This window comes from Mustela erminea, chromosome 7 (genome assembly GCF_009829155.1).
Source record: "Mustela erminea isolate mMusErm1 chromosome 7, mMusErm1.Pri, whole genome shotgun sequence".
Classification (NCBI taxonomy): Eukaryota; Metazoa; Chordata; class Mammalia; order Carnivora; family Mustelidae; genus Mustela; species Mustela erminea.
In genome coordinates this window covers 65,825,921-65,853,505 of record NC_045620.1, presented here as the reverse complement: position 1 = coordinate 65,853,505, position 27,585 = coordinate 65,825,921, and the positions used below count along the sequence as shown (strand labels likewise).

The window sequence follows — 27,585 nt, the reverse complement described above, 5'->3', positions numbered from 1 at the left end:
GCCCTTTGTTCAAGACTCAGCCCAGACACTGAACACCGAAACCCAAATGATGGTTAAGACCATGGGAGCCCGACCCAGACTGACTGGGAAAATATGCACTTCTATTAATTCTAGTGTTGGACTTTTTGTCACTTAACCCCTCTGTGCCTTGGTTTGCCCATCTGTGAAATGGGTATAATAGCAGTAGTGGCTGCCTCATTGGGCATTGGAGGACTAAGTGAGACTATGTATAAAGCGGAAGAGTGTCTGGCATGTGGCCAGCACTTTATGTGTCTAGGAATAGCTACAATACCCCAGATTGTGAAGCCTCCTCTGATAGCCTAGGCCAGACCTCCAATCTTCACAGCATTTCCTTGACACTGGTAGCAGCACTTACCACATTTGCTTGTTGTGGAGTCAGAATCCTTTGATGTCAGGGACTCCTGGATGGCTCAGTCGGTTAAGTGTCTGCCTTCCGCTCAGGTCATAACCCCTGGGGGTCCTGGGATTGAGCCCCGCATCTGGCTCCTTGCTCAGCGGGAAGTCTGCTTCTCCCTCTGCCCCTCCCTGCTGTGCACATGTGCGTGTGTGTATGTACAAATAAAATCTCTCTCACATAAATAAATAAAATCTTAAAAAAAAAAAAACCTTTGATAACAATTGGGCAATTGTCAGGAACTGACAAGGGAGCAAGGGAACTTTTATCACAGGCTTTGGGATGGGTCTTATAGCACCAAGGGATGGGTCACATTAGACAGAATTATTGCTGGGGTGCTTCACCATGGAAGAGGGAATGGAATTATGGGGATTCATACCACGAACTTCAAATTGGTCCCCCGAACCTGTTTCCCCACATTTCTTAGTCATACAACTCCCAATTTTTTTGCTGTCATGAATAAAGACTACATTTCCCAGCCTCTCCTGCAGCTGGATATGGTCACTTGACTAAGTTCTGGCCGAAGTGTCATTAAAGGGTAGGGAATGTCCTTCCTTGCTAGTAGCCGGATTCTGGAGCCAGACTGAATTGAAATCCTGGCCCTGCCACCTGCCACCTAGTTGTGTGACCTTGGGCAAGTTACTTAATCCTCTCATGCCACAGCTTTTTTAGCAGTAAAACAGAAATGAAAATAATATTGACATAATAGGGCTATTGTCAGGATTCTAGAATTAATATTTGAAGAGTGATTTGAATGGCTCCTGGCACATGGTGTGTGCTCTCTAAGTGTGGCTCTGGCGAGGAATGGAGATGTTGATGAAGAGAAAGGTGGCCAGACTTGAGGACCACGTGGGGCGATGAGGGAGACCCCTCCACTGGGGGCTCCCCGAACCCTTAACACTTGGTGGGCCTCCAAACCAGCCTGGAGTGCTTGTCTCTGACCGTGTTTATGGGGGAGAACAAGGAACTTCTGCCTTGGTGAAGCTACTGTCATTCAGGGTGATTCAGTTATTTGCTGCCTAATGGAATCCTAAATGATACGAGGCCATGTAGGTCCAGCATACAGCTCTGTCCACTGTTCCAAGTTGAAGTCTCTTGAGACTGTGTCTTTTTGTGCCCATTGAGGTACATTCTTTCAAGACAGGAGAGCTTTCTGGGCTATGCTAGTGTTTATATGTCTTGTAAAGTCCTACTCATGATAAGTGCTCAGTAAGTACGTACGGAATGATGGGGAAAATGAAGCTAAAAAGTGTTGTTCTGGCTAGGCAGTCTTCGTCATAGTCTGAAACCTCCAAGGGAGTCTTTGTTGGCTAGTTGCAGAAAATCGTGGTAATAAGGAAGAATAGTGCTTGATTTTTTACGGAGAAGTGCATTATATTGTTTAACCTGTATGACCCTGTGGAATAAGTCCTCCCATCAGCCTCACTTTACAAACGAGGAAACTGGGCTTCAGAGACATGGGGATCAAGGTCTCAGATCCAGACAGGAGAGCCAGGACTCAAACTCAGGCAGTTTCACTCCAGAGACTGGGATCTTAGCAATTCTGCCATGAAAGTGTCTCCAGGGCTTTTCTCTGGTGAGCCCTTTGTCGAGGAAGTTGAGATCACTGGGAACCCTTGCTTCTCTTTCTGCTTTGGAGGTTTGTCTGGAGGGTTGAGCTTCTAGGTGAAAAGTTCAGCATTTTCCTGAGGTCAGTGGGTGTGAAGATCCACACAGACCCTGACCCGGTACATGAACCCAACCTCTCTCTCTCCCCTTCTGGTTTTTTTTTTTTTTTTTTTTTTTGTGGCCATGACCATGACCAGCGGCCGGTCTGACCAGCTGATCTTTGGCAAATGGTGACAGTGACCGTTTGCTTCATTCTGCTCCTGCCTATTGTGTGATTTTCAGCGTCTTACGTGCTATTAGGCCCTTTCATGTTGTCTTGGCAAGAAAAGCTTCATTTTGAAAGATAAAAATAAAGAATGAAAGACTGTGTCCCCCCAAATGAAAATTTCAAGGTGAGATTTTAGGCAACATAGATTTTGGGGTTGGAGAATTTCCTGCTCCCTCTCAAATCACTCCTTCTCCTTCTGCTTTCCCTCCTCCTCTTCCTCTTCCTCTCTTCGTCCTTCTTTTTTTTTTTTCTTTTAAAGATTTCATCCATCCATTTGACAGAGAGAGATCACAAGTAGGCAGAGAGGCAGGCAGAGAGAGAGAGAGAGAGGAGGAAGCAGGCTCCCCACCAAGCAGAGAGCCCGATGCTCTCTCGATCCCGGGACCCTGAGATCATGACAGGAGCCGAAGGCAGAGGCTTAACCCACTGAGCCACCCAGGCGCCCCATCCTCCTCCTCCTCCTTGTTCTAACCACTTCACATTCCCCTCTCTTTTTTCCTGATCCCAGAGCCCACATGTCCTTCATGGCCCAATTTTAGTCTCTGGTTCAGGAGGACCTCCCTGCTGGTTCCCATGCCTGTGGGCCACCCTGTGTCACTCAGGCCACCCCTGGCTCAGGGTCCCCTGGCATTTACAGTCTGGGCTGTTCACTTTAGCACTTCTTCATACACTGGGCCAGTCCTCCAACTGCTGCTTATGTTTTTAGTTTTGTTACACAGCTTGCTCTCAGAGGACCAAGGTCACATTGAATTTAAATTTCCAAGGATATTGTTGCAGGAATTTCTACCTTGGGAAGTCTTCTTCAGTCTCAGGGAAGTTCCATGACCTTTTCAGTCTCTTCCTGTCCTGAGTTTGAAAGATTCTCTATGCTTCCTTACATTCCTCCCTGGTGCCTGATTCAGTGTTGGGTAACAGGTGTTTAGGAAGGAATTACTGAGCTGTCTTCCTCTTCCTGGAAGCAAATGCAAAGGGCCATTGAGCAATGGTGGAAAAGCTCTCCTGTTTTCAAAGATCTCCCGACGAGGAGGTGACACAATTTCAGGCTTCAGGGATCAGTGCTTTTTTGAGACCACTTGGTCACACTTGGTCATGCACCCACTGAAGCATCACCCCTCCCCTCTGGTCTGGGCGGCCTTGACTGACATGCCTCTGGTCCAGTTTCTAGGCTGGAAACCACAGGTGGCCCTTCCTGAAAATGACTCAACAACCAACTTGGACTTAGCACCAGCCCCCTCCCTGGGCTCCAGGTAATCAGTCCCATAGGACCAGGCCAGGACTATAGAGGTCCCACCTTTTCTCAGAAAGATCCCATTGCCAACCAGAGACAGCCATGGCAAAAATTCGGCAAAATTCGAGCACATGCACTTTTAAGCCACAGCTTCGTGGCTTCCTGTCGCCGTGGCCTCATTCCACCACATTTCATGGTACCCAGAGGGAAGGAGTTCATCTCAGACATAAATATCTGTTTCCCCCAGTGACTTTGTCCAGGACTCAGGTCTACAATACCCAGGAAAGGGGCTAAGAGAGGTGTATCTTACCCTGCTCGAACCTGGACCCCTGGAAAATGTGGCCCAACACAAGCCCATTCTAGATGAAGCCAGAGGAGGCATTTGGGCTTGGCTTTGAGTTTGCACTGTGACCAAATGTTCAGAGGCCCTCTGGCACCCTTAGAAATGGCACCCATGTACCCAGCATTCAGCTTAGTACTTTCTTGCTTGCCTCTTTCTTTCCCGTAACACTCTGGGTCACAGTGTAGAATGAATGGAGTTGTGACTGAAGGCACAAGTGGGAACAAAGACCCTTTCCTTCACATTGCTTGAGACCCCAAGACTTTTGCATCTTGTCAAGCCTGAGTTAGCTCTCCCTAGGCCCTTTGAATCCACTCCTGGAATGGCCTCAACACCCTCACCACATCCACATGCTCCCCAACCGTCAGGGTGTGATTCAGTTCTGCCTTCACTACCTTCCTTTCTTCCTTCAGAGATCTCTTTTCATTCTTTGAACTCTTAACTCTTGACATGAGCACCACTCTTGAGTGGCATTCAACATTGTGACATTGTTTATTGCCTCATGTGGCTATGAGGTGTGTTGTGAGTTTATTTTCCATCCACTCTCTGCACACTTTAAACCAGCTCTGTCTAACAGACATATAAGGTAAGCTCCATATGTGACTTTAAAATATCCAGTAATCACTTTTAAAAAGTACAAAGAAACAGACCAAATTAGTTCTGATAATGTATTTTATTTAACTCAATGTATCAAAAATAAGTGGGGCCAATATAAAAAAAATCTTAATGAGATATTTTACCTTTTTCTGGTACAAACTCTTCAGAATCTGGTATGTATTTTATACACATAGCACATGTTAATTTAGCTGCTCTATTTCCACGGAAAACTCTTTATCTGTATTTAGATTTAATGATGACCTCTCCTCTTCCATTTGCCCAATATGGAACCAGGGCCTCATCTTGGCAGCTCTAAGATGGAGCCATACAACCAAAGGAATTCTGGGAATTGTAGTTCCCAGCCTCTCTTGGTGAGACTGATGAGAACGGAGAAAAGGATGGTGGTGATACCTGAACGGACAATGGGCAATCTGGCTCTTTATTCCTTGGATGAGCACTCCTAGGAGTGAGTGGGAAGAGTTGCCAGTTGGGAGGAGCAGCAGCAGCAGATCAAACCCTGGGAGGGAAGGCAGTAAATCCAGAAGGGCTCCTGACTAAGCCCAGAGGAGGGGAGTCTCTGGTTTTTTGGGGGGGGGGGGAGCAGAGAAGGAGGAAAATGGAAGGAGAACAGTGGGCTTCTGGGAGGCTGTGAAAGTGTTCTGGGCATCCTATACTCCAGGGTCACAAGGTGGTCGGGGTTCTAGCTCACTGACATCCACAATGGGGGCTTTCACGTTTGTCTCTCTGCATGACTCTGGGCACAAAGATTTGCTGGGACAAAGGTGTACTCCCAAGGTCTCAGAAACTATGAATTCAGAGGCTGTGTGTATCCCCCTCCTCCAGGGAGGCTTCCCAGTTAACAACCCCCTTAGTCTGAACCCCTTATTTTGACACTTGCTCACCCATACAGTGCCATGGCTTGTTTTTGTGCACGTGCCGTGTCCCTCCAGGTAGCCCTTTGGGGACAGAGGCCCAGCCTATCTTCCATATCCCACCCATCCTGGAATGTGCTCCACACAGTGGTGCTGGCCTGAGCTGGGGCAGAGGCCAGCAGGGAAGAACTCTGGCATCACCAGAGTCCCCAGGGCTGCTCCTGTCACCAAGGGCAAGGGTCTGGAAGAAGGGACAAAAGTCCATCGAAAGCCACTTTCCTTTATCCCGGGGCAGCCAATCTGACTGAAGACTTGGAGGAGCAAACTTGACTGAAGGAAACTAGAGAGTACTGGAATCAACCCTCAGGCTATTGAAAGGAGTAAGGCAAACAAAACCTGGGTGTGTTGGGGGTGGGGCCCAGTTGCCATGACACTGAGGGCACTGGGCCACAGTCACCAAGGCTGGGCCAAGCAGGGGTGAGGCTCTGTGGGGGAATCTCCCCTCAGCCACCAAGTCATCTAGGGGAGGCTGGCAAAGCATTAGAACAACTACCTCATAAAGAGGAGACCCCCAAGTGAGGACACCAGCTTCCGACCAGTGAATGAGTCACTCACCTCTCTTCCTGGGCATCAACTCCAGATATTGGAAACATAGTAACTATGACCTTTCCGTTCCTTCTTAAGAACTTTAGGGCTGGGCTAAAGAGGGGCTAGAATCCATGTAGTCAGGGCCCTGATCTTGTGGATGAGGAAACCGAAGTGAATTTGCGATGAGGCTGGAGTTGGGGTTTAGTCTCCTGGCTCCTCCCCAAATGCTTTTCCTTCTTCCCTTCGTCCTTTCTACTTGCCTCACCTCAGATAGTCTCTCTTTTGTCCTCCCTCAGGACTGGGATCTCTTTTCTGATACTTCATCTTCTGAAGAAGAGATAGCATTCTCCATGTTGTTGATTTCAGAGCAAGCTTTGAGGGCCCAGTGCATTTGAGGACGTTATAAACGGTTCGTCAGTTCTCATCTAGTGATCTGGAGGCAGAAAGTCAAACCCCACGGGGCTGTTGAGGAATCCAGACAGCAAAAGTCAGATCATAGTGCTTTAAGCAACGAAACACGGAGGATTTGACAAGACTTGTCTTCAGAGACTCCCCACACTCTGAAACTAGCCATACTTTGTGCGTGCAATTCCAATGTCTGGCACCAGATGGCAGTATTGTTCTGTTAGGAATTTAAGACAATTTGCTAGTCTGAGATAGGTTTTCAATTTCATCCGTTCCCTTCACTTGGTTCGTTTGTTCATTCATTCATTCGACAATTATTTACTGAGTGCTTTCAATATGACAAGCACTTTCTAGGTACTGGGAATATAGCAGTGAACTAACAAAAAGCTGTGACCTCTTGGCACTTATATTCTGGTACAGGCAGGGGATGAATAAATGAGAAAAGCAGTTGGTATATCATAGGTGCTATGAAGAAAGATAAAGCAGAGAAGGGGAAAGGAGGGCTTGGGTGGGGGTACATTGTGAAGTTAAAGGGAAGGTCAGAGACGATAAGAGCATAGAGACTGATAGCTGGGAAATGCTATGGGGCTTTTAGGCAGCAGGTGAAAGGCAGAAGTAGAAAACGTTTGCATAGGAAGGGGCTGTAGAGGGGGTTATGTTATATTTGACAGATGGGGAGACTGAGGCTCAGAGAGGAAACCCAAGGACAGTCTGGAGGGCAGAGGCTGGCAGCCTTGGCTCCCAGGCCCATCGTACTCTTCCCTCCCTTCTCAAAACCAGTCCTGGTTCTATGGGAGCCTGCCCTCAATTTGGCAGAGACGATGAACTCATGAACTCACCAAATGCTGTTTGCTTCTCTTCCTGAGAACATTTTCCAGCCTACTTTACAGTTACCAAGTTCTGGTCAATGCATACTGGGCAGGAGTGATAAACACCAATTCCTGTGGACTTCCTGCGTGATCTTCCACGTGCTCCTCTCTCCCCATCTGTGCAGCTAGAAGCACAAGAGTCCAGAGCCTTGGAGGATGAGAAAGTCACTAAAAGGAGGGAGACTTGGGGGGCTTGGGGGGCCCAGCTGGTTAAGCGTCTGCCTTCAGCTCAGGTCGTGATCTTAGGGTCCTGGGATTGAGCCCCGCATCAGTGGGGAGTCTGTTTCTCTCTCTCTCCCTCTGCCTGCCCCCCACCAAATAAATAAATAAAATCTTTAAAGATAAATAAAAAAAAGAAGGGAGACTGGGCCCCTGGATGACTGCATGAAGCCATGGCTGGATAACCCTGTTTTGGACTGTGGCATGAGCGAGTCCCGTGTGGACATCACCAGGGACAACCATGGACTGACAAGCCATTGAGATGTGGGGGTTGTTTGTTACAGCAGTGGGATTACCCTAACTATTACACCCTCACGATTGAATCTAACTGAATATACGTCCCTCCCACCGTAGCTTCCTATGTTGTCCATAGGGGCCACCCTGCTGTTTCTGCCTACCTGTGCAGAGCCCTTTTCTCTCTGTTCATAGCTCCCATTTTCATCAGAGGAGCCATCCCTCTTCTTGGTGAAGCTTTCTCTCATGGAGCCTCTCTACCATCACCCTGAGGGCGACATGGGACCCAAGTGACCATTCCGAGTACACGGTCCTCTTGGCAAAGTAATTGGTTCAGGGACAGATACATAATATGATAAATCTTGCCTGAGATGCAAACCATGGATGCTGGAAAGAGGGTCTCTCCTCCACTACGGTACTGAACAATGGGAGCCAAGAAAGCCTGAAGCTGCTGGAGCTGTTTGTTGTCCAAGGACACAAGAAAGAAGCCAATGGAAGATGAAACCAACACAGAGAGGAAAGAAGGCCAAAGAGCCAGAGAGAAAATCTGACTCTACCACATGATTCCAATCTTGCCAGAAGTCCTGCTGACCTTCCGTTTTCCTGGTTACAAGAGCCAATTACCTTAAATAAACAAACAATCAAAACACCCCCCAAAACCCCCCAAACTGATCAAGTTTTTATTTCTGTCACTTAGCACAGAAAGAGTACTGATTAATAAGTAATTATAGAATGAAGATGTATTGGGACCACTGCTCATGTTCAGAGCTACAGACCACGATCAGGTGGCTGGTAAGTGAACACCGGCCACGAGGACCTCCTGGTTCCACATACAGATGTATGTGGCAGGTGGGCTCGAAGTCTATGTGAAGAGCAGAAAGACCAGTTGACAAGCTGGGTCTTGTTTGTCCGCATTTGAGGTTGCTGGCTTATCAGGATATAAGAGGAAATGTGCACCTTTTCCTTTAACCTTCTGGAAAAGCTGGCTTTTCAGTTCTTGAGGTCTGAGCTTTCCTTATCATTGCGAGGGAAGTAACAGTCTTTGGTCTGTGTTTCCGGCCAAATGGAGAAGCTGTCAGGCAGGGGTGGGCTGCCCTGAGATTTGGGGGGCCCGCGCCCATCTGGTGGTTTAACAAGGTGTCTATCAGGAGGCCCAGGAGAGAAATAGGGCTTCGAGGGGACCAAAGGCAAGAAGTGTTGGAGATTCTATGTGACCGGGGACATGGACAGCAGAGATTGGCCCCCATAGGATTGCTGAGGTGGGCAGGGGCTGCTCTGTGCCTGTGAGAACTGGACCGCGAGAGTGCAGGCTCAGAAACCTGGAGGAAGGTCTGCAGGTCAAGACCGTGTCAGAGTAGAGGCTCCCCCTCAGCCTGGACCACGTGGGCAGTGCCAGGCTCTGGCACTGGGGTAGGTGGGTAGGCACTGTCCACACCAGAGAATTTTAGAAGAACAATTCATTAACTCAGTAAGAATGCAGGGGAAAGTCCTGACACCCCAAACATTGGATTTTTAACATTTTCACTTTTGTTGATTATTAAAATGCACGCTTAGTGGCAAAACACGAGAATATTGAGAAGGGGGGTGAAGAAAATGGAAACACCCAGAGTATAGATGAGACCCTGAGAAGTTAGGGACTTGTCTGAAGCATCCTGACATGGAAAGGCATGCTTTCTGGGGGTAGCTGAGTGAAGAGTGGGCACGGGCGTGGGTGAGACTGAGGAAAGGAGCGGGGAGCTTGAGGGCAGGGGAGCTTGTGGCCCGAGAAGTCACAGGGTGGGTTTGGGGCCCTTTGGCCAGAAAGCCCACATGCAGATTCACAGGCAAAACAACAAAGGGCAGCTGGCCTTCCAGCAGGGCCTTCCTCGTGCTGTCTCCAGACAGCCTGCAGGAAGGAAGGAAAGGCAGTGGCTAGGATTCAGTGTAGACCAAAAGGACCTAAATTTAGATCAGACATCCAGGGAGGCGCTAGGAAATGCACTGGAGATTGTCTCGCCCTCTGCAGCATGGTCTTCCAGAAGCACATCCAGGAACAGCATCTTATGTGACACCCCCCACCCCCACCCCCAGGAGGCCTTGATGGTAGGCAGGGGTGAGAACATGTCATTTACAGGTGAGGCCACCAGGGCACAAAGCCATTCCTGGAGTAAAGTCTAGAACTCTGGTCTCCTGGGCCCTGATCTCAGCCATGTCTCCGGGAGGGGAAAGAAAAGTAGCATGGGCGAGTCTCCACAGTATGAATGCTTCCCCTGTGGCTGATTTTGCCACAGCTCCCTGCCCCTGTTCCCTACCCACTGACTTGGTTCAGGCCCACAGGCCCCTCTTTCTGATGGCAGGCCGGCCCCTTTCCTGTTCTGCCCTCGGCTGTGGTGTTCCAGCTGTTGGCCCACAACCTGGGGCCGCCCATGTGTGTCCCTGACCTCATGTCTGGTTTGCCAACTCTGCTTTCCCCTAATCCTGAACCCAAATTCCTGGCCCTGGCCCCTGTGGGTAACCTGCTGGATGGTTTGTCATGGAACCCATTCCCCCCTACCTCAGCCACAGCTCCCCCTTGTCATTGCCAGCCCGTCTGGGCCTCATACTGGGGATGACAGCCGACCCCACAAGCTGGAAGTGGGCATCTGGATAAAAGGGGCCTGGACACTCACTCTGAATTTCTTCCATCTTCCAAATGTCACACCTTTCCCTCACAGGGCTCAGAGACCCTTTCAAAGCCTGAATTCCATCCTGTCCTCCTAAATTCACTTTCTCTCCTTCACTGAGCAAAAACACATGCCTCCAGTTGATCCACGGCTCCTCTGGCTCTGTCCTTCCAACCATTGCCCTGGATCCTGACGAGCTGGCCATCTGGTGTCTGCTGCTTCTTCTGTTCTGTGCCTAAAACCTACTCCTCCGCACCATCTCTCTGCCTTCTATGAATGTCTTATCACCGTCGTACGATGCAACCCTAACCCCCAATGCCATAGTCGAGGTCAAGGCTCACCCTCCCACCCCTGATGTCTCCCTGCACTTTCGGCTGAGCTCCTCAGCCAGTGTGAGTATTAATTCCTCCAGGAAGCCTTCCCTGATCTCCACTCCCCTTTCTCTCAGGATTGCCAGTCTTATTGTTCTGCATCTGGAGCAAACCTTGATTGCAACACTCCTCCCACTGTGTTAGAGCTGTGTGTTTACTTGCTGGTCACACCCATTAGGCCCTGGTCTCTTGGGGAGAAGGAATAATGTCGTTCTGTCCTGGAGCCCAAAGGGTGCCTGGCAGGTGGCAGGTACCTGTAAACACAGGTTGCTCTGATGACTTTGGTGGCCGTTTCTTGAGGATCATTCTAAAAGCACTTCCTGTTGGAGGGGCTCTCAGCTCCTCTACTAGACTGGAGGTTTCTGAAGGCTGGGAACCTGTCCTGTTCCTTGCGGTTCCTCTCCACACGGAGCTGCTGGCAGGTCCTGTGACTGGAACACAATACGGACTCGGAGGAGGACTGTGGGCAGAATGAGATGTGTGCCTCGTGTTTCTTCAGGCACACCCAGCTGTTGACTAATGTGTCCCCACAGGCAATTAAGTTTACGAGAGAGGTTTTTTACCTGCTTGCAAATCGTGACTACAAAGACCCTTGGAGAGTCCGGGGGCCGTGAGCTATCCGTGGAAGCTGGGGGGCCAGAGAGCCACTGTGAATGAAGGCAGAGGGCTGGGTGCTCAGCAGGTCAGTTTCCAAAGAACCCACCCCTGTCCTGGAAGGCCAGAGGAGTGTCTGAATCCATCCGGGGGACTGGGGATGGTTCATGAGGGTGGGACAAACCCTCTACTCCACCGCTTTACCCACATGCCAGCCTCCTGAGCAGGGAATATGGACTCCGGCTCCCATCTGGAACCCCACTAGCAGAAATGTTCTTTTGGTTTTCCTGTTGGAATCCTTGGAGCAGGAATGTTCTCGTGGTTTTCCTGTTGGAATCCTTGGAGCAGGAATGTTCTCGTGGGTTTCCTGTTGGAATTCCATGAAAAGCGCTTTTATTCTTCCAGCCTCGTGCCCTTGAAGTTTCCGGGGCGCAGGGTCCTGGGGGATTCCCAAGCCTGGCCGCTCCAAAGCTTTGCCCGCAGTCTCTGGGCATCTAATTAGCATGGAAGCGTCCCAGAGGAGAGACTCTTTGCCCGAATGCAATGCCGCTGCTAGGCTTTCTGAGTTAAGCTCCGGTCATTGCTGTTCTGCTAATAAACAGAGTCCAGGCAAGAGGGCCGGCCCTGATGTGGGGTGGCGAGGATGACGGCGTTGTACTTCGATGGAGCCTCGCTGCCTGGGTCTGGATGGTGGCTCTTCCTCGGCTCGCTAAGGAATTATCCCAAACTCTCTGGGCGTCAGGGTCCTCAGCTGGATGGTAACCCAATCTACGTCATGGAGTTGTTGTCAGGGCGGTAAAGGAGATGACCCTCCCCCTTTCCCTTCACAGAGCCTAGGACCGGGTCACCCTTGCTACAGCCTTGGCGTGGTCCAGCCACCCCGACTTTGCAGGGCAGAATCACTCCTTTTCTTCTGCCCCATCTCACAACGCTGCATTCCTTGGGCCCCTTCCAGCTCTCAACAGCTCTGGCCAGATGTCAGGGGTCACACACAGGTCCCCATGGCCCTGCCCTTGGCCCCACCCATTTGTAGCCACCTCCCCTGTAGCCCTCGAAACCCTCTAGCAGTCTGAGGGGCCTCCTTTGCACCTGGGTGTGTAAGGAAAGAGTACAAGGCCAAGGCCAGAGCACATTGTCCAGGTGCCATGTTTAACTTTACTGAAGCTCAGCTCCTGGGACAATTGCTCTGTGATTCTCCTACGGAGCCCACGCAGGAAAGAGTGACAGGGAGAGAACCCCCTATCCACCTCCTGTCCTTTTTATTCTGCTTCTTTCTCCTCCTCTTCTTTCTCTTCCTTCTCCTCATCCCAGCCTCTTTCTGTCTCGGGACATTTGCACATTCACTTTCTCTCTGAATCCCTACAGACCTTAGAAGGCAGGTGGAACATAGGACTCCATTCCTCACTTAGGAATGAAGTTCAGACAGAATAACAATATTAGTAGCTCCCGTTGCTCATGTTAACTAAAGATTGTTTGGAATAAGAATTCGCTGACATGGTTGATGAATCAGAGTTATATGGCATGTGTAGTCAGAAGCCCTGCCCCCCTGCATCCCCTCTCAGCTTCTCCCTTACAAGGTAACCCCGTTTACCAGTTTCTTAGGCATCTTTTCAGAAAATTCTTAGGTAAATGCCAAGCAAATAGGGCACCTCGTCTGATTTCCCCACTCCTTGCCCAGATAGTAGCATGGGACACGGACTGTCATGCCATGCTTTCCTACTCAGCATGGATCTTGGCAGTTTCTCCCCCTCTGTTCCTGGACAGTCTTCCCATTGCACAGCACCTGCGCTGAGCATTTGTTGGAGCTGGGCCTTGTGCGAGAGGATCTGTGTGGCTCAGTTTAATCATCACATCAAACTATATGCCTGGTGTGCTCTTATCATCCCCCGTTTACAGATAGGAGAACGGAGGTGGGCAGAGTTAACCTAGTCCGTCTGGTTCTCAGTCACGGGGCTGCCTCAAGGTTCTAGAAGACTCTAGAAGGGCCATCTTCTTGATTTTATCCACCCCTCCTTCAAGTGAGGGGTTTGAATGAAACGTTCGCTGGTTCTGCCGGAAGCCATGGGCTAAGCTGCCGACAGAACACACTCGCGTGTGCTGTTCTCCCACCCATGAAGGGAACGGGTCTGAATGTCCTTCAAGTGGCTCTATAGGTGCCATTTCCTTGTGGAACCCCACATGTACAAATCAGTGTTCCCATTTTCTGGATGAGGAGACTGACGCTCTAAGAGTTCGAGGTTCACTTCTGTAAAGGACTCAAAGCCAGGATTACGGCTCAGGCCTCTGGGCTTCCTACCAGCAGCCCACACAGTCCAGGGCCCCTCTCTGGGATGGCGATGGGGGCTGCACCTGGCCCCCCAAATGACAGCTGTGGAGGCAGAGCAGGCTCTGGGCCATCCCAAGGGATGGAGAGGAGGTGCTTCCTGAAGACCGGTGAAAGGGAGGGAGCCCTGTCTTCTCAGTCCAGCCGGAGTCTCCAGAGACAGAAGGACCAGATCCCATCCAGTGGTGCTGGGGGTGGCTAACACAGCTGCAGAGAGCAATTCTTCCCAAGGAGCTGGCTTCTCTGAGGCACCCAGGATGATGGCTTATTCTGTTGTATGTGTTGGGGGGCCAGTCTAGGTCCCGAGTCCCAGACTATTGGCCTATCTGGGTGCTTCTGTTCCTCTGCGCTCTTGGCTTTCCCAGACGTCACATTCAAGGAAAGACATGCCAGGGCAGGGCTGTTAGAGTTCAGTGGGAGGCTGAGCTGCTCTCATAGTGGGGGCCTGGAACCCAGGAAACGTGGCCGTCAGCAGCCCCCATCACAGGCCCTTCGTGGTGTTCCTGGTGGCTTCTGCTCCATGAGGCGCCCCTGCTGGGCCAAGGTCTCAAGGCCCATCCTGCTGGGGGCCTGTGCTTCTGTCAGCTCTGCATTGCCTTCCTCTGGCTCCTTCTTGCTACACTCTTCGCCCTCCCCCTCCTGCCTGCCCCTCTGCTCTTCTTCCCGGCATCTCCAGCCCTACTTCACCCCGAATATTAGCAACAGCAGCCAACGTTTACTGACTACACCCCACAATCATTCGAGATGCCCCTCACCACGCGCCTGGGGTGGGCACACAGCGTTTTACACACACGGTCAATTCATCTCCGCAGTACCCAACTGAGGAAGGTACAGTTACGATCTCCATTTTATTTAGATGAGAGAACAGAGGAAGAGACCCTTCCGAGGTCACTGGGTCAGCCCAGTGAGTGCAGGCAAGGCCTGTGTGGCTCGAGGCCGGCTCGCGCGGTATGGGCTGAGCCCAGAGCTTCACTTGTGCGTAAGGAGAGAGGTCACTAGGGCTGACGTCCGGGCAGCTGGAGGCCTTCCCCACTCTCTCGCCCGCCTCCAGGCCCTGGGCCAGGGGGCTGATGGAGAAAAGGAATGGCTTGCTGTGGGTGTCCCTCTCTTCTGGTCCTCCTGAGTGGTCACCCCTCCTTCTGTCCTGAGACCTGTGGGCTCTTATGGGATCAACAAAGAACCTTCTCAGTCTTCTTCCCACTTTGTGTTTCTGTCTCTCTGCACCTTTACGCTTTGGTTTCCTTCATCTCTGTCTCACTCACTCTCTCTCTTTCTCTCTCCATCCATGCATCCAACCATTCAACCATCCAGTCATGCAACCAGCCAGCCATCTCTCTCTCTCTCTTTGTCCTGGCAGGAGGCCGGGGAGGCCTTTGAAGCCCAGGTACAGTCCTATCCTCATAGCTGAAAGCCTTTAGAAGCCCCGAGAACAGAAAATCTCCTGTTATTACAGTTAGACTCTTTCAGCCCAGAGTCCAGGCTCTTCCCCAGCCTGGGAAGACTTACCTGGGGGCTTCCTCTTAGCCCCTGGACACATCCATTGCATGCTTCCCAACTCATGGATTTGGGGATCTGCATGGTTATTGGGAAGCCGGTTTCTCTATGTGTGACTTTTCACCTTTTCCCATGAGGGGCCCCATCGCCCCGTCACACTGGCCCCCCAGGGCAGGTCCTGTGCCTCCCTCACCTGTTGGGGGGACCCTACCCCTCCCTGATCGTAGCTCTCTCTCTTTCTCTCTCTCTTGCTCTTTCCTGTTTCAGTGGCTCTTCTTTGAGATCTCTGGGCCTAATTCTACTTGCCTGGGCCCTAGGCCTGGGGGTCTGTGCTAGCTTCCAACAGGCACTGAGCAGTGGGGGGTTCCTTTCCCAGACACACCCGAGAGAGTATTCCCCGTAGGGCAGGAGGGCAAGCCAACCAAGCTTCACCCTTGGAGAGCATTGCTTTTTTGGCTTTTCTGGAAGTTTCAAAAATGTAGCTTTGTCTGAGCAAGTTAAAAAAAAAAAAAAAAATCAATGCCACCTCCCACAAACGATACCATTTCTCAGGCCTGTGGAGCAGCGTTTGGTAGACAAATAAGACCTTAAAAATAGCCTTGTGTTTCCCAATCTTATGGCCTCTGGGGGCTGCAGGGAGAGGCCCATTGTCTGCCTGCCCGATGTTAGGGGTGGGCGTGGGGGCTGTTTGTGAGGGAGGTAATTCCCGGTCAGAGAAGGGAGGAGAGGCCGTTCTTGGCCAGGATGAGCAAGATAGCGCCCACTTGAATGGAGTAGCTGTTTGGTGTTTATTTTTCCTTTCCCAGGCCAAGAAATAGAGCACACTCCATTTGGAACTTTGGTTTCCACCAACTTTTTTTCCCCCCCTCTGCTTTTTCTTTTTTTCAAAAGTGTGCAGGGGAGACTGAGATACAAGGTCTTATTTCCATCTGGGCTCTGGCCCAAGAGCCTCGACCAAAGAGTTATTAAGTCATATTTCCATCCTCTGCAGATGGCTGGGTATTTATTTCTCACCAAAGTAAAATCCCAAATGGACTGCAGATATATGCACAACTCAAAACTGCTTCCTCCTGGCAGGGCTGGGATGGGGCTTTGATCCTTCTGAGAAAACAGAAATGTTGGCCTCAACCCGGCAGCATTTGGGATTCCCAGAAGTACCCCAGAGCTTGGCCCTGACGGGGTGGGATGGGGGCCCTGGGGGCCCCAGGGGCCCTATACCAGAGATGGGTGCAGGAGTTTCAAGATGCAAAGAGGGCAGGAGTCAGAGCAGGTAGGGTCACGGAGCAGGTGACTGGCCCAGAATAACCCTCTGGGGGATGGCAGCCACCATACGAACTCTGTAAGCACAACTGTGCGCAAAGGGAAAGGCAAACTGTGGAAAGTTACTCCGGGAGAAACTGCCACTCCTGGACACAGAGCCCCGCTATTAGGCCTGTGTCAACTGGCCCCCATCTCTTTCTTTGCTCTCTCGGCCCCAGGGTGCTGAGCCGGGCATGGTAGCTTCCAACAGGCACTGAGCAGTGGGGGAGCTGCCCCCGTGGCCTGAGTGCCTGGCTGGTTCAGCCCTGGGTCTGAAGGGCCAGGAGGTGGCCACCATTGTGCATTATAAACCGTGGATGTGTCCCCAGGGCCGTGTGAGGGTGGGCCTTCGAGCCCCAGGTGGGAGTGGAAGGCTCTGTAGAGCTTAACCTGAAGGAGGCAGAAGATCTGCGAGTGCCTTCCTTTGTACCACTTCCAGAACTTTCCCGGCTGCCTCAGGGCTGTCCTTCACTCCACCCTTAGCCTAGGCCCATACCACATGGTCGTGGCCTGGGCACTCTTGGCACCACACGCTGCGGAGGCCTGAGCAGGACCATGTGCCCCAAGCTCTGACCTTTCTGGGGACACTGAGCACCCCTGCCCAGGGGGCTGGGCCTCAGGCCTCCACTTTGATTCTTCCCAGCTCATTTCTCTGGCTCCCTTGGGCTCCCCTCAGTCCTAGTCAGTCGCCGGGCCCATCCCCCTCCCTGAATCCTACCCCCCCACCACCCCAAACTTGGCTCAGCGCTCTGTTTTCCTTTGAGACTTTCTTTCAACAGAGCGCGGTGTTGGCCATCATAGTCTCTGGCCTGGCCCACCTCGAAGACTGACCCTGACTCATAATCCCGGGTCCCGACAGGACGTGGTTCACACTGGTTTAAAAAACTCTGGACGGCAAAGTCACAAGCCATCTGCACCCTCTTCTTCCGCTGGAGACGTTATTTATGTGTGTGGCTTTGTACTCGTTGCTAAATGCAGCCTGTGTGAAGGCTGTTAATTAACCCTTCGAGAAATGAGCTTCCCATCAGGGCAGGGACAGGAACCAGGAACGTGTTTGTAATCAGGTAGTTAAACGTGGAAGATTTATCCTTCTTCGGATTAACGAAGCCAGAGGAAGGGGTAGAGGAGATACCCTCCGAAGTGGTTTAAAGAAAGCCCGTTTTGTGCACGTAGATTGTCAGAAGGGCAGGAAATTCTAAATCATCTGGGCTCCTGGGACTTGGTGAGGAGACAGGAGGTGTGGACGGAGGGATTGGGGGTGGCAGCCACCAAAGCCCGCCTGGGTGAGGTGTGGTGGCAGCAGCTGGCCGTCAGGAGACGCGGGGACAGGAGCTCCCCCAAGGGTGAATTGTGTGGCCACTTCCTCTGTTTGGCCCTCTGTGAAATGGGAGCATGTCTTGCCTTCCCTTCCTCAAGGGACACTTGTGGAAGGGAGGGGATGAAGAAAAGTTAGAGGTGTTACCCAAACATAAGTAGCCATCAAAAGGGTCCTTATGTCGTGGCGCCATCCTGGGGGAGTGTCGTGGCGGGTGACAAAGTAGGAGGTGGGATTTTTGTTCCTGGTTGCGGGGAGTTTGTGTGGGAAGAGCACATTCAGAAATTTTCCACAGGGGGCCTCTATTCCCTCATCTGTGAAATGAGGGTCATTCTAGAATCTTCACAGCTGGCTATGTGATTATGGTTTCCCAATGCTGAAAACAGTCCTTCTCCCGAAAATAGGAGAGGCTAGGTTTTGGGTTTCACTCATCCTTAGTTTGCCGACTCAGGGTCCATAGTTCCCCACCCTTCCCAGATGAGCGAGGGCGGTGCTGGCTGGGGTCAGGGGGAGGTGGGAAGTCCCACGATGTCCCGGCTGGGTGGCTGGGTGTGGGGCTTGGGGACTGAGTGGGCCACTAAGGCCTGTCAGTGTTTGTAACCGCGACTCTTTACATTCTGTGTAAAGGCATGCCTAAAAATCACCATTGAACGCCAGAGTTCAGCGGCCCGCACTCAGCCAAGCTTCCTGTCAAAGCCAAAGGAGCCCAGAAAACCAAAAAAAAAAAAAAAAAAAAAAAAAAAGTATTCACAGCTCTGAGCCTTCCCCACTTCCCAGGCTGATTTTGTTGGAAAATATTCGGAGTTGGAGAGAGGGAAAGAAAGAGAAACGGAGTGCAGCCTGGGTGTTTCGAGATCCTGTGTCCGCTGTGGGGTTGTTTAACTTCTTGGAGCCGCATATCCACACAACTTAGAAGGGCGTCATGAGGGTAGATGAGATAACGCACAGAAAGAACAACCTCGGTAAGGAGAAGCCCCCAAAGTGCTCCCTCCGTGCCCCTCCTCCTGCTACCCTCTCCTCCCTCCTCCCCCACCCAGTCTTTCTCGGGGCTTGCCAGGTCCCCCTTCCGCTGCATCCTTTAAAACGTGCCTACCTGAAACCAAGCCAGCCTCTTTTAGTGATCTGAGCCAGATGGCCCCAAATGATAATGAACCTGAAGGTGAACAGAGCTCAAACACCTATGTTTCAACCTGACCTATAGACAGAGTAAATATGGACATGTGTAGAGTGTTCACTGAGTCAGCTGTGCTTAAGCAGGCTTCCAGGTGCTTCTGAGGTAGGCTAGTTTGAAAGCCATTATTCTAGAGAGTGCACGTGCTCCCCAACCCGGGATGTGAGGCAGGAAGGAGGGGTGACACATTAGGCTTCAGGAGCCCTTTTCTAGGAAGGGTACCTGCTTTGGCCACTGCCTTCCTCTTCTGGGGCCCAGAAGCCTGTGCTCCGCTGGGGACGTGGCTCCTCGCCCAGTGAAGTTTGGTTTCTGACTCCCCTTTATGGTGGGAGTTTGGTTTCTGGGCCCCCTTTATGGCTGGCCTGCCTTACTCGTGAAGTCCAGAGAGATTGAGAGTGCTTCTCAAACATTCCCTGTCCATGGCCCTCTCCCCCACCTCCCCACTGGGGGTCCCTAAAGGTACCTGTGTTCCCAGAACTCTGGCCTTCCCAGCTGGCAGGCACATCTCAACAGACCTTTAAATCAATCTGTATCGGTGCAGATGTTCTAGATTGGTGCTGTCCAATATGGCAGCCACAAGCTACGTGTTGCTCTTGAGTATGTGAGATGTGGCTAGAGTGGCCGAGGAACTAAAAGCGTGATTTTTCCTTCTTAAATGAATTTAGATTTAAATGGCCGCTGTACAGTGGAGTTCTAGAATCCCTTTCAATGCCTTGGTCTCTGAGATCTACCTTCCATGCACCTTTGGCATCTGTGCCAGCCCTACAGGATCCTGTCTTATGATGCAGAGGGACACTGAGGCCCAGGGGCAGGGGAGAGTCCTCTGCGATGCCTAGGAACCCATCCCTCGTCTGCCTTCCAGCCCCAGCCTTTGGCCAGCAGCCCCATCGGACCCTGGCCTCTGGCCGAGGTGTGGGAGGTTGAATGTGATGAAACCTTAGCCCCCTTGGCAGACACCCAGCTGTGGTTTCACACTTGAGCTGCCCAGCTGGGCGGAGGCGGCTAGAGAGGACCGTCAGAGGATGGGAATTTGAGTGGCCTGGCCAACAGGCCCTGGGAGCAGGAGCTGTCCCGAGGGGGTTTCCAGGGCAAGTCCACTTTCAGATTCTGTTGGTACATCCTGGTGGCTGAGGGCCTGTGGGACCCAAGGCGTCCCGGATGTCCTACTATGGGCAGGGACAGAGAGGGGACAGTGGAGGTAGTGGAGAAACAGGAAGTTTGTATGGCCAAGTGTAGTGAGTGGGGGTGAGCACGGTGGTGGTGGTACCAACATTTCTAAGGGAGGAAACCAGCCAGGTAGTACCTTCCCCACCCTGGCCGCAGGCTGGGTAGTTTGTGGGACCCAGGGCAAAATGAAAAGGCAGTGCCCCCTGTTTAAAACTTATCAAGAACTGCAAGGAGGTGACATCAGAGCCTTAAACCTTTCTGAGCTGAGGGCCTCGAGTGACTGCACAGGTTGTAAACTCATGAAGCTGGCCTTGCCACCAGTGCCTGAGACAGACCTGTGAAGGTCTCAAGAGAACAGAAGACCTGTGTTCTCCGGGCCAGGATTAGGGCAAAAGCTAGCCCATTCCTCTGTCCCCAGCCTTGCTGGGGTTTCTGGAAGCAGACCGAGGACTTTAAGCCTCCTCCAGCACTCTATCACACTTTCTCAAGTCTCCTTGTATGTGGGCTGGCTTCAGAGAGACCATCTTCTGATCAGCGCCTGTCCCCATCCATGCCTCAGCCCCCAGGAGAGGACCGGGTGGCAAGATGCCATAGGAGATCATGAAAGCAATGTATTTGCTCATCTTTATCAGGTGCTTGCTTCATGCCAGGCGCCTTGCAGAGTACCTTGCTGGTATCATCTCATTTGATTCTCCTAACACACCAACAAGCAGAAATTCCTGCTTGCCCCTCTCACAGGTGGGAGAACCAAGCACAGAACCAGGTTTCTGCAGTGCAGGAAATAGTTCTAGATCTCAACGCTGCATGCATGTGTGTATCTGTCAAAATTCATCAATCTAGCACGTAACCTGTGCGTTTATTTCTTGTAAATTATCACTCAGTGTGATTTTAAAAAACTCTAATTTAAAAAACCGAGGCACAGAGACTTGGAGAACTTGCCCAAGGTCATACTGCTAGTAAGTGACAGAGCTAGAATTTTTCACCACAGGACTCAGGAAGACCACCATGCTGGGGCAGAGATCACAGGCTCAGGACAGTGAGGTTTCAGACCCACTGGCTGGTTCTTGAGCAAATTACAAAGTCTCTCTGAGCATCAGGCGCTCATCTGTAAAATGGGCTAACCCCGGTGCTGTCAGGGATATGTCGGCAGGGTGAGGATCCCACAATGTCCCCAGAAGCTGCATGCAGTGCTCTTGTCCTGGGGATCGGGGGCAAAGCTAGGGGGCGTCTGTCAAGCCGGGCACCTTCTTTTTGTCTCCACCAGCCCTGCATGGCTTTCTGCTCAGGCCTGATTGCTGGGAAGCAGGAGGCATGGTAGGGCATGGCCTGTGCAAGGCGAAGGTGGCAAGGTGGCACCAGGGGTCTCTGAGCACCTCCCTCCATGGGGAGGTGTGTAGACCTCCCTCTGCTCGTCTCTGACAAGCTCCCACGGGGGAACGGATTGGAGGCTTAGAAATGTGGAAGATGGGAAATGGTGTCTGGAGGGTGTGTGCTAAGTTCCTTTTCTTTGTTGGAAGGAAGATGGAGTGTGTTGTAGGTTTTGTCAGAAAAAAAGTATCAAATTAAGAATGCCTTAAAAATTGGGGCACCTGAGTGCCTCAGTCATTAAGCATCTGCCTTTGGCTCAGGTCATGATCCCAGGATCCTGGGATCAAGCCCTACATGGGGCTCTCTGCTCTGCAGGAAACCTACCTCTCCCTCTCCCACTCCCCCAGCTTGTGTTCCCTCTCTGGTTGTCTCTCTCCCTGTCAAATAAGTAAATAAAATCTTCAAGGGAAAAAAAAAAAAAAGGAATGCCTTAAAAATTAAAGGTCTCCACTAAAAGACTAGAAATAGTATGTGTTACTTCTGGCCTCAGGCTGCACTCTGTCTACACCCACTCCACTGTGCTGGGCTGAAGTCATGTTTATCACTTTGGTCTCCTGACCCCTGCTGGGGGCTGGACACATACTAGGGAGCTGCTGAGAGATGGAGGGCTGAGAACAGGGCTAAGACATGCCCCTGTGAGGACTGAGGTCCAAATTCTACCAAACCACAGACGGGAGGGCTCCACCCATCGCTCAGGGAGGAAAGTGGCCCCGGGTCCCCACCAGCTTCCTGACATAGGCCAGTTCCCTGTCAGTTCTCTCTTCGCGAAAATTCTGTTATTTCTGTCTCCAAAGAGCCACCTTAGTCCCCAAATCCTAACAATGCCTCCATCAATAGAGTGGATATGTCAATAGACGTTCCATGTCTTCCTCATGAGAAAGTGGAGAAAGCTGAGGCTCAGAGAGGTGAGGAGCTCCTCTAAGGACACAGAGCGAGGTCTTGACTGGGGCCAACCCAAGCACACAGGCCTCCCGGGTCCCATCCAGCCCCACAGCATACCATGCCGCCTCTAATGCTCTCTTAGCCTCCACCCCCACCCCAGTAATGGAACCCGGCTGGGTGGGGTTGGCCACTGAGAAGCTCCAGGCCTGGCTTGGGCCAGCGGCTCATGGAAATTGGGCCATTTTCCTGGGCCGGAAATGAGAAGCAGATGTGGTTCGGGAGCTGGGGTGCAGACTCATGCGGTGTCAGGGAGCTCAGGTTACATGAAGAATCACGTGACTATGGTTACAAAAGCAGCCTGAAACCCCCAAGGCTCGCGGGGCGGGGGGGGGGGGGGGGGCGGTCCAGCTCAGGCCTGGGGAGCCAAGCCCCACCCCCGACCCCGCACCTCCTTGGGAGCCCCTGAGATTCTGGAAGGGACAGGGTGAACCTGGAGGAGCTGGGGGCGAGCAGGTCCCTGGCTGCTATGCCTTCCCTCTTGCACGAGAAGTGTGTGGAGTTTGGTTTCTGCTCTCAGCTCAGAGCCCTGCCCTTAGGAGGCTGCCCAGGCAGGACAAGGGGCCCTCTCCAGGGCGCTGAGACAGTCTTCTGCCCAGGGTGGGCCTGATACCCCCACCCAGGCCTGCAAATACCTTTACAGCCACACACCACACCTGATCCTCTTCACTCTGCTTCCTCCGTCCTTTGTCCTTTGGGTGAAGGGATTGGCCCCTGGCGGCGACGCCCACCTTTTCCTGGGAAGCATCTGTTCTCACACACTGTTCAGACAGCAATCACCTGAGTGGAGATTAACTGATCAACTCCTTCCAAAGAGACAGCGGCTGGAGGGAGGGAGATCCTGGCACAGGCGAGGAGCCGGGGAAGAGTTTGGCAATGGCTGTGGCTGTGTGTGGAGGGGGGTCTCCGATCTGCTCAGGTCTCTGATTTAATACAATGGGCTGGGCTTCATTCATTCATTCATTCATTCATTCATTCATAGATAAATGGTTCTTGCCCACCCACTGTGGTCCCAGGGCAACGTGGGGGCTTGTGTCAGGAAGTGAGCCTGGAGGAGGAACTCGAAGCTGGCAAGGGAGATGAGAATGGGAATCTGGGGAGTGTCCAGAGGCCCAGAAGCAGGGGGCAGCCAAGGTATTCAGGGTCCCCGGGAAGGAGGCCAATGTGGCTCAGGCAGAGTGGGAGCAGAGTCCCGCAGGTAAGAAGGGGCCTGGGCCAGGAAGATCGCATAGACCTCTGTGGGGTTGCAGCTTTTCCCGTGAGTGATTTGGGAAGTGCTGAAGGGTTTTGAGCAGACAGATGTGTTATGATCAGCCTTATCAGATGGTCACTGGGCCATTGTGTCCACAGCGGCCTGGAAGGGACAAGGACGAGGGCAAGGGCAAGGGCAAGGGCAAGGGGACCAGTTGGGAGACACGTACCGCTGTCCAGGTGGAGGGGCCGTGGTGCTGCAGCAGGACGATGGCTGTGGAAGATAGGAGAAGCGCCCAGAAAGGAACCTGAATGGAACCACAGTGACTCGGAGAAGGGAGTGATTAACTCTGACTAAGGATGCTTTCCCAGGGGAGGTGACTCAAGCAGGATCTTGAAAAAAAATGAGCAGCTCAGTAGGCTCTGGAGGGTTGGAGTATTTTCCAGCATTGTGTGTGACAGGGGCCAAGCGAGCAAGCCAGGCCATCTGGGGAGCCGTGAAGTAGCTGAAGGAGCAGAAGGCCTGGAATGGCCAGGTGGGCCAGGCCAGATCAGAAAGGAGCTGGTTGCTCTGCCGTAGGGTGTCATCCTGTGGGCACTGGGAGGCTCTGAGGGCTTCCCAGCCAGGGCTGGGAATTCATAATGCCCAATTTCTGGTTAAGAAAGGTCCCGCAGTGACCAGGAGGGGTTGGAGGGAGGTGGGGAAAGGAGGCCCAGGTGGGAAGTGGAGGCTCATGCCTGGTGCTCTGGGAGAGAGGGAGGGATGAGAGATGTTTAGGGAGAATGGAAGACAGTGCATGTCCGGCGAGGGAAGGGGGAGCAGGCCATCTGAGGAGGAGGAGAGGTCTGTCTGGGAAGTCACACAGAGAAGCCCCAGAGAGGCTGATGGAGGGGCTTGGAGCCTCCGGTTGTCCATCTGAGAGCCCTCGAGGGGCAGGAGACAGTTTTTGTCTACCAGCCAAAGTTTATCTCCAGATTTCTGTCCTTAGAAAGATCCGAGTAAGGGTGCCTGAGTGGCTCAGTGGGTTTAGGTCTCTGCCTTTGGCTCAGGTCATGATCCCAGGGTCCTGGGATTGAGCCCCGTATTGGGCTCTCTGCTCAGCAGGGAGCCTGCTTCCTCCTCTCTCTCTGCCTGCCTCTCTGCCTACTTGTGATCTCTGTCTGTCAAATAAATAAATAAAATCTTTAAATATATGTATATATATATATATGTGTATATATATATATATATATATATATATATATATATATATATAAAAGATCTGAGTAGAGGCATAGCTCCCTCCTCTTTGCCTCTCTCCCAAGGCCTTTGAGGGATAGGTTTAGAAAAATAATCTTGGGAGGGAAGAGAGAGGAAGCAGGAGGGGTATGTCCCCCTTAACCCCCCACAAATGCTGGGAAATCACGGATGAGTTCTCCCTGAGCATGCACCCATTCTCCCCCAGCGGGGGTCTTGTGGTGTATCAGCCTGTCTGTCTGCCTCTGTCTGCAGATGTGCGAGGTTGGGGGGGCAGGGGGGGGAATCTTTCCTCCTCCCTGCGGTTCTCCTTCTCCTGCAGTCCCTTCCAGTAAAGTCTAAGGGTTGGCATAGGGCCCAGCGAAGTGGAGGGTGGATTTAAAGTAAGGCATCAAGGAGAGATGAAGTAAGATGGGATGTTCTCTGCTCTTGCAATAGGGCAGTAGGACAGGAATGGGGGCTCAGAGAAAAGGGAAGATGAGAACCGAAAAGGCAGTGCCATCCTTCACCCAGCTGGGGGGCCTTGGCAGGCCAGGTTTGGGAAGCCCCAGTCAGGTCCAAGGGGCTTGGACCAACTGTCATGGCCATGGGGCAAGTGGGGCTTGACTCTCAGATCACAGCTGTGGGAAATGTTAGCGAATCCCCTTAGGAAAGCAGAGATTCAGGGCAGTGCCAGTGCAGTGAGGTGCTGGCCAGGTAAGGGGGTCTGGAATCGGCTACAGAGAACCCTGCCTCTTCTGGGGTGGCTGGGGAGAAGGAGGCTGGGTGGTCCCAGGTCCTCGGGGTCACAGCGGGGGAGACCTGCCCCAGCAGTCATGTTCAGGGACCACGTACTTCAGCAATACCTACTGCCTTCTCGCCAGCGAGCCTCAGGGGCCAGGCGGGACCAGCCCTGTCCCACCCATGTGCGTGGAAGAATGCAGAGACCCCCACACAGACCTTGGACCCCCTCCACAAGGTCACACGCACGTCTCTCTGGACCAGGAAATTATCTGGACTAGGAGGAGGGGCAGGAGGTGGGAAAACCCTGGAAAACTAGGCATCTAGGGCTCTAGGGAGACTAAGTTAACATTCAGGAATGGAGACATCGCTAATGGGCCAGTTAAAGATTTGTTTCTTTTCTTTTCCTTTCTTTCCTTCTAGTTTCTTTTCCTCCCTCTCTCCCTCCCTCTCTTCCTTCCTACCTTCATTGCTGCTCACAGGAGGAGCATCTCATCAGATCTCATCAGATCAAGAAGAGAACAATACAAGAACCATCTGGAAAGATGGCGCTGTCTCCCATCTGAGTTGTAGCGTATAGATTTCAACCTGGGCACACGTGTGTCTGTGCAACTTTGCCTGGACAGCTGGGGACTTTTGATTCCGGTTTTCAGACCTTTCTTCAAGAGTCTACATTTTGCCTTGACCAGGATCAAAAAAATCATCAAACGTGTATTAATTATCTATTGCTGCATATTAAATTTCTCCCAAACTTAGCAGCTGAAAACACATATTCTTTCACATGCTTTCTGAGGGTTAAACCTTTGGAGATGGTTTAGCAGGGGGGTTTCTGGCTCAGAGCGTCTCACGAGGTTGTGGTCAAGACATCAGGGGGCGCTGTGGGCATCTGAAGGCCCGACTGGGGCTGGTGGGGCTGATGCCAAGGCATGCCTGCCAGGCTGGTGCTGGTTATTGGCGGAGGTCTCCGTGCCTCACCTCAAGGATCTCTCTACCGCTCGAGTGTCCTCACACCAGGGGGGCTTCCTCCGGAAGAATGTTTTTATGGTATCCTGGCCTCAGAAATCATACTTTCCCAGGTGGTCCCCACTCTCAAAAAGGTTATGGTATCACAGGTTAGATGAAACACACCTACCAAAAAAAATGTTTACACAAAGTGATCCGGCTTTCTGAGGACACAAAGAGTGACCTGGTCTGGCAGCAAGAGGATTCCTGAGAACCGGCAGAAAAACCCCCTGTCCAGAGTGGCTTCCCTAGGGAAGGAAGCCTGCTGCCTGGGGACTGGTCGGATGCGGAAGCCTTTAGGGGCTCAGCCAAGTGAAGGGGCTAATCCCTGCCCACTGAACAACCTGGGGTATGTGGAGGGGGCTCTCTGAGACCGAGGAGAGGATGCCAGGGAACTTCTGTGGGGTAGGCAGGATAGGGCCCCTGAGGGACTTAGAGGTGAGGTGAGGAAGAGGGTGGTCAAGTGAGGGCCAGGGCTGGGGGGTGAGGCAGGGAACCCAGGGCTAGACCACATGGTCCTTTTCCTGAAGTCTATGTCCTCTGGCCACAAACAGCCTGTGATCCTCCACCCAAATTCTCAAACACCCTCAGTGGAGTTACCTATGCTGTTCTCTCCCCACAGCAGGTGGCGCCATCGTTCTGGGATTGGTGACAGGGGGCCAGAAAACCCAGCCAGAGCAGGAGAAGCCAGGAGGGATCACCCCACTCCAGTCCTACCTTCTGGAGGACCCTGGGCTCCTCCCTCGTTCCTACCTCTCCCATTCCCTCCTTGCCACCGGTTGGCCTCATCCCAGTCTCTTCCCATCTCTCCCCTCTGTCCCTGTTCCCCTTGCCATCTGCCTCCCCACCATTCCTGCTTTTTGCTGGGGTCCACTCTGAGGCAGTAAGGCAAGATAAGGGAACTCCAGGTCCAGGCCGGGGTAGTGCGTGTGGCAATGGGACTGTCACCGTGGGGGTCTAGTCTGAGCGGCTCCCAAAGTCTTGCCCACCTCTCACACCTTTAGGAAGTATTCCACACACCACCCCCCAACGCCCCCGGCTAGGGGAGATCCCAGTGGGGTCCCAGGAACATCTGGTAGTGACAAGAGGGGCAGGGTGGAGGGAGTATT

General features: G+C 52.3%; 2 long non-coding RNA genes across 2 annotated transcripts; one reads left to right on the top strand and one right to left on the bottom strand.

Moving 5' to 3' along the window:
- Window positions 1-11,192: 11,192 nt before the first annotated feature.
- On the top strand, window positions 11,193-26,229 carry LOC116595510. Its single transcript, XR_004287723.1, has 3 exons — window positions 11,193-11,338; window positions 18,309-18,643; window positions 25,898-26,229. It is a non-coding gene; the product is annotated as an uncharacterized LOC116595510 (long non-coding RNA).
- LOC116595509 lies at window positions 14,387-23,849 on the bottom strand. The gene is made up of 3 exons (XR_004287722.1): window positions 23,748-23,849; window positions 22,962-23,106; window positions 14,387-14,733 (listed from the first exon to the last, which is right to left on the bottom strand). It is a non-coding gene; the product is annotated as an uncharacterized LOC116595509 (long non-coding RNA).
- Window positions 26,230-27,585: the final 1,356 nt, after the last annotated feature.